Here is a 6,665-nt window from a genome sequence, read left to right as displayed (position 1 = left end):
ATTAACAAGCCTCTAATAAAGCTTGGGAGTCACTTTTTTTGTTTGTTTTTAAAGTTCTCCAGGAGAATATGATTTAGGGATTGGCTAGCTCCAAAGTAGCGGTTGTCAACTGGAAGATTTCTACCTTTTGGGGACATTATATTAGGACAGCTTTATTTATTAGGGTGGGGCCCCCAGACAGGTAGTGGGTAGAAGCTACTGACAGAAGGGCTGATAGGCACCTTGCAATGCACATCTTCCCACAAAACATCATCCAGCCCCAAGTGTCCTGAGCGCCCCTGCCGAGAAACCCTGTTCCTGGGAATGAGCCCACTGGAGGTCTCAAACAGTGAGGTGATCGGCTCCTAGGTGCTAAGAGTTGCTTGGGATACAGTGGTGAACTGAACAAAATCTCATCCTCCAAAAGCTAAAACTAAACGGACCATGGACAGATAAACAATAAAACATCAAGTGGTGTTAAGTGCTGTGCAGAAAAGTGAAGGCTGAGGGAAAAGGGATCAAGTGGTGCTGTTCTAGATAGAATGGTCAGGGAGGACTCTGCAGACACCTGAGTAGGGCTGAGTGAAGTGACAATGTAGGAAGGCGGCAGAAGGAACTGCCAATGCATAGACCCTGGGCTGGGAACTTGCTCAAGTCTAAGAAATGTGGCCCAAGGGCCTCCCTGGTGGTGCAGGGGTTAAGTCTCAGCACGATCAAGCTATTCACAGCCACTGCAGCACATCCCTGGTGAGGGAGCTACCCACATGGCACAGCAGACCTCTCCTGTCTCACCGGCTGCTCCCCTCAGCAGTGTATTTCAGTCAGTCCGCTCCCTACTCTGTCTCTGCACCTCTGGCCTACACCCCAGTTCTAGTATGCATAAATAAAAAACAAATCTTAAAAAAAATGTGGCCATAGGCAGGGATGCGTGTGTGGGCACAGGCACACATGCACAAACACGCCTGCATGTGCACACAAAGGTGGGAAAAGGTTGGAGAGGTGGCCAATGGTGAGATCATGAAAGGCCTTGGGGACTGTGTCAAGGACTCTGGACTTTAAGTTTGTTGGATGTCACTGTAGAGATGAGAGCAGGAGAAAGACAGTATCAGATCTGCACACATATAAGGGTCTCTCTGGTTGCCATGTTGAGAAAGCAACATGGGGGGAATTATAGAAGCAGCAGATGACTTAAGAAGCTAGTGTTGTGGTCTAGAGAGATGAGACTTGGTAGGGGCGGAGAAGGGGGAGAAATGGTAGGATCTGCAATGTATGCTGGAAGGATTTCCTGACAGTGGAGTGAGGGAGAAAGAATAATTTCTTTCTTGGGGCTTGAACAACTTCGTGAGTGATGTGGCCACTCAGAGATCAGGAAGACTGGGAGAACTGGACTTTACACAGGACGAGGGACCTACAGCAGACATGTCAAGCTTCAAAATTTTACTGAACAGGAGAGATCTTGCTGCCTGTTCCAGCACTATCACCAATGTGTGTGTTTCCCCCCAATGATAGCACCACCAGCTATGATGGTCATCCCCCCCCACCCCTATGTGGTCAAACCAGATTTATAACAGGGAAACTTGAAGCCTAAAGTAAAGATATCACCATCTGGCTCATGAGGACATACTAAATATTAGAATAAGATTAGAAATGAGGCACTAGCAAGGGGTTAATTTCCCCTAAAATGAAAGATGGGCGCTGGGTAAAGAAAGCAGTCAGTGGGACATATTCAGAGGAGCATAAGCTGCAGGGCCAGGGAGCACAGATCCATCTCCTAGGAGAAAGAGAACAAGCACATATGGAAATGTTCAGTAAGAAGACTCTGCACAGGACAGCTGTCTTTAAAAACGGAAAAGGCTGTCACTAAAAAAGTAACCTGTCTTCATGGTTCCAACAAATAGAACCAGAATCAGACAGACAGATGACAGCAGAAGACACGATGGTGAATCGTTGTTGGTGTTTTCTAAGTTGCTGGAATATGCATTTTCTGATTTGGGGACCAACAGTTAGGAGATACTGCTCAAAAATAGTATCCATTTTCAGACAGAGATATGTAAAGATTGCCACATGACTGAAGGCTATGTCCATTTCTTTTAGTAATCTTTTTTTTTTTGATGTTAGATCTTCTGTATTTTTATTTTTATTTTATTTTTTTTAAATAGAGGCATGTTTTTTTATTTATTTATTTGTTTGTTTGTTTTTTTTTGTTTATACATGCACTGGGTACAGTCAGAAGCGCGGGAGGGTGAGAGAATTCACCAGAGCCAGAGCGGGGAGCAGAGCAGGCAGAAGGACGGAAGTACACTGCTGAGGGGAGCAGCGGGCGGCAGGAGAGGTCTGCGCGCCATGTGGGACCCTCCTCTGGTGGCCGGGGAGCAGCGGGGATCGAACCGGTGCTGCAGAGGCCGCAGGCAGCTTCGCAACCCAGTGCTCAACAGCTGCTCCACCGGGGAGGCCCTCTTTTAGTAATCTTGATCATCTCTGAATCACGCCTCTGAGTCTACATTAGGTGCATGCAGCCTTTCAGATTTTTCTCTCTCCCAGCGATGTAACCAATTCACCACCATCTCATGACCTTTCTTAGCATGCAAAAGGCTTTTCCCCTTGACATCAATAAACTTTCCTTTGGTAAGGTTTGCCTGGTATATCTATCAATATTTTCATCTCTTTTCTTTCTACCTTTCTGCCTTATTTTTGTGGTCTCTTTGCCCTTATCTTCTTTCATAAAGATAACTGCTCCTGATTTATAACACTATTTTTTTTAAAGATTTATTTATTTATTTTTTATTTATACAAGCACTGGGTGCAGTCAGAAGCGTGGGAGGGTGAGAGAACTCACCAGAGCCAGAGCGGGGAGCAGAGCAGGCAGGACTGAAGCACACTGCTGAGGGGAGCAGCGGGCGGCATGAGAGGTCTGCGCGCCATGTGGGACCCTCCTCTGGTGGCCGGGGAGCAGCCGGGGATTGAACCGGCGCTGCAGAGGCTGCGGGCAGCTTTGCAACCCAGCGCTCAACCGCTGCGCCACCGGGGAGGCCCTATAACACTATTTTTGACATTTATTGAAATAGAATCATACATTCGGTGAGGTTTTATGTCTGGCTTCTTTCATTTCACCCTGTGAGATTCATATAGGTTGTTCACTTTTGTTGTGGGAGAATAATTTATATATGATTAGATATAATTATTAGTAATTAATTATAGCAATTAACATAACTGTTATTTATTCAACATTAGGCTGTTTGATGTTCTGGCTATTCTGAATAAGGCAGCTATGAATATTCAAGTGCTGGAGGAATAACAGGAAAGGGGAGAGTTCAATGAATAAAAACTGACTGGGAAGGGAGGTGTGGTGGAAGGGACTACAAGAAGTCTTTAAAAAGTAATTTTAGGGCCTCCCTGGTGATGCAAGGGGTTACACACAGCACTATGAAGCAATCTGAAGCCTCTGCAGCATGAGCTTGATCCCCAGCTGGCCAGGGAGCAATCCACATGGCGCAGCAAATCTCTCCTGACTTGCCTGCTGCTCCCCTCAGCAGTGTACTTCGGTCAATCTGCCTGTTCTGTTCCCCACTGTCTCTGGTGAGTCCACTCATCCCCATGTTCCCCACTCTGTCTCTGGTGAGTCCACTCACCCCCAGCATCTCTGGCCTGTACCCCAGGTCTTGTATGCATAAATAAATAAATCTTTGGGAAAATAAATAATAACAAAAAAGTGATTTCTGTATGATATGGCAATATCTGATCCCTGACAGTGATTCATTCTTAACAAAGCTGAGAACCCCTAGGTGACAAGAAGCATTAAAGCAGCTGAAAGGTCTGAGGCCCAATTCTAACATGTGTGTGTGGGTTTCCCCACACCAACAAATCCCGCTTGGGACATTAGGTGGGTGTCCTACAATTCAGCTCAAAGCTGTTTACCTTGCAATAGCATCACATTCACAAGGAAAGGGCTCGATCCTGCAAGCTGCCCTCTGCTTCAGGTGCCAGTGCAAGTCAAGGCTGTTACTTCCAATTCATAGAATTCAGGAATAACATCGATTAACCAGATTACCAATTACTTATTCACCAGATTACCAACATTACAAAGGATATTAAAGGATGTGAGTCAACAGCCAGATGAGAGAAACATAAGGCAAAGTATGGGCGAAGGGCACGGGACTTTCATGCCCTCTATGAGTCTAGCACTTTCCCCAACCTCCACATGTTTACCAAGTCAACAGGTCTCTAAACCCTTACCTTTTGGGTTTGTACAGAGGCTTCATTACACAGGCATGACAGATTAACACCACTGGCCACTAGTGACTGCACTCCATCTCCAGCTTCCACCCCTCCCAGAAGGTTAGGAGAGGAGATTGAAGGTTGCATCTCTCTATTTACATGGTTGGCTCCCTAATCAACCTCTCCCTACTCCCCAAATTTGGGGATTTCCAACAGTTACCTCACTGACAAACTCAGTGTGGTTGAAAAAGAGTAAGACACCCATTTTACCTTTATGGCTCTGAAGCAATTTCAGGAACTAGGGCCAGTGAATAAATATAACAAAAGACGTTTCCTTTGCTCTTGCTGCTCAGAAAATTCCACAGGTTTGGGGAGCTCTGTGCCAGAACCAGAGACAAAGACCAAACACACATACTTATTATGAATCACAATACCAAAACAGCCAAACAAGTTACCAGAAAGCTTATGCACTTCTTTTATAGGAGAATCTCTTTTTCATTTTATTTATTCTTATATTACAAAAAACTTCTAAACACATTGGTTCTCTGGCAGCCTGGTCCTCAGCAGATTAGAACTTGCCTGTTAGAAGAGAATGTTCTCAGAGGCAGGCATATGAAGGTCAGAAAAAGTGCCAATTAACAACTAGGGACAGGACAATCTGTATTTATCAAAAAGCAGATACAGCAGTGTGGAATGATTCTCTGAAAGGACAAAGGATCCAACAAACCCCCAAAGGCATTATTTTTAGCCAGCACAGTGGCATATCGCAATGATATTCGAGTTTTAAACCATGGTTGAATGAAATGTATTCTACTATGTTGAAAGTGGCCAGACTGTTTAGTATTTTTGAAACGTTCTTTGAAAAATGGCTAAAATAAAAGCAATAAATGAAAACACTTCAGTGGATGACGAAGCGGCACTGCAAGTGGTGTAGAGGGAGTGTGTCAGTGTAACATCACACGTCCCGGGAAGGGCTGCAGGTGCTGTGTCCACAGCAGGTGCTCAGCCCAAGGGAAGTGACTGATGGCAAAGCAAAGAACTAGCGGAGGGGACCTATGAAAACTCAGAGCCAACTGAGTACAAACTTGGCAGGGAAAGATGGGATGCAGTGGGGAAAGACGGGATGCTGTCTCCCCAAGATCAGGAACAAGACAAAATGTTGGCATTTTACCACTTCTATTCAGCATTGTGCGGGAGGTCCTACCCGAGCAATGGGGCAAGACACAGAGAGAAAAGGCATCTAGATTAGAAAGGAAAAAAACCCCTCTATGCTCAGATGATATAATTGCATATATAGAAAAATCCTAAGGACTAAAACATAAATCTTAACTTAGGGAAAGGTGTGGATATTCATAGTCTTGAAAGAATTAAATTCCTGGTAAATGTCAACCAAGTACTGAGAAATAATTCAATTTTCCCACATTGCTTACATACTAAATCTACCTATCTTTTTTTGGAAAAAAGAGAAATAGTACTGGTGTGCTTTTGTACTTAAATTGCTTATTAATCTAAATCAAAACTACCAGGGCCTCCCCTGGAGGTACAGATGGTTGAGCGCAGCGCTGTGAAGCTGTCTGCAGCCTCTGCAGCACCAGTGCAATCCCGGAAGGCCGGTGAGAATCCCACATGGTGCAGCAGACCTCTCCTGCCTCACCCGCTGCTCCCTTCAGCAGTGTATTTTAGTCAGTCTGCCTGTTCTGTTCCCCACTCTGTCTTTGGTGAACCCTCTCACACGCATCTGGCCTGTACCCTGGTTCCTGTATGCATAAATAAATCTTTTTTAAAAAAATCAAAACTCGGGCCTCCCTGGTGGCGCAGTGGTTGAGTGCTGGGTTGCGAAGCTGCCGGCAGCCTCCTCAGCGCCAGTTCGATCCCCGGCTGCTCCCCGGCCACTGGAGGAGGGTCCCACATGGCGCGCAGACCCTTCCTGCTGCCCGCTGCTCCCCTCAGCAGTGTACTTCGGTCCTTCTGCCTGCTCTGCTTCCCGCTCTGGCTCTGGTGAATTCTCTTACCCTCCCGCGCTTCTGACTGTACCCAGTGCTTGTATAAATAAATAAATAAAAATAAATTTTTTTAAAAAAATCAAAACTACCAAGCATCTGTAATATACCTACTTCTAACCTTCAGTCCTTTGGCATATTACACCCTTCAAGCCCCGTCTTGAGAGTAAAGGGCTCACAGCATGGGGATGTGGGGAAGCATGGATTTTGGAGTCAGATGACCTGTTTGAGTCCTGCTGTCACTGACTGTGTAACTGTGAATGAGTCACGTAATCATTCTTAACCTATCTCCACACCTGAAAAAATGGATGTCATCTGCTCAATTCATCTCAGAGAATGGAATACTGAATAAGGTAGCAGATGCAAGATAGTTTTATAAATTACAAAGCAATCTATAAAGATTAAATATTCATATCTGTATGTCAATACTTAGTAAGTGCCTTGCATGAATATACTCAGTGTTTGTGAAAT

General features: G+C 45.1%; 1 protein-coding gene across 2 annotated transcripts in view; it reads right to left on the bottom strand.

Annotated features, from left to right (window-relative positions):
* Positions 1-4,464: 4,464 nt before the first annotated feature.
* SLC25A17 (solute carrier family 25 member 17) overlaps positions 4,465-6,665 on the bottom strand; it is a 46,299-nt gene continuing 44,098 nt past the window's right edge. For both annotated transcript variants that reach the window (XR_005125679.1, XR_005125680.1), the window contains one exon: positions 4,465-4,571. The gene's annotated coding sequence lies outside the window, so the exon portion shown is untranslated. The remainder of the gene's footprint in view (positions 4,572-6,665) is intronic.

The sequence above is a fragment of the Talpa occidentalis genome, unplaced genomic scaffold, assembly GCF_014898055.3.
Source record: "Talpa occidentalis isolate TD23 unplaced genomic scaffold, MPIMG_talOcc4v2.1 talOcc4.16, whole genome shotgun sequence".
NCBI lineage: Eukaryota > Metazoa > Chordata > Mammalia > Eulipotyphla > Talpidae > Talpa > Talpa occidentalis.
This window is presented reverse-complemented; position numbering and strand designations above follow the sequence as displayed.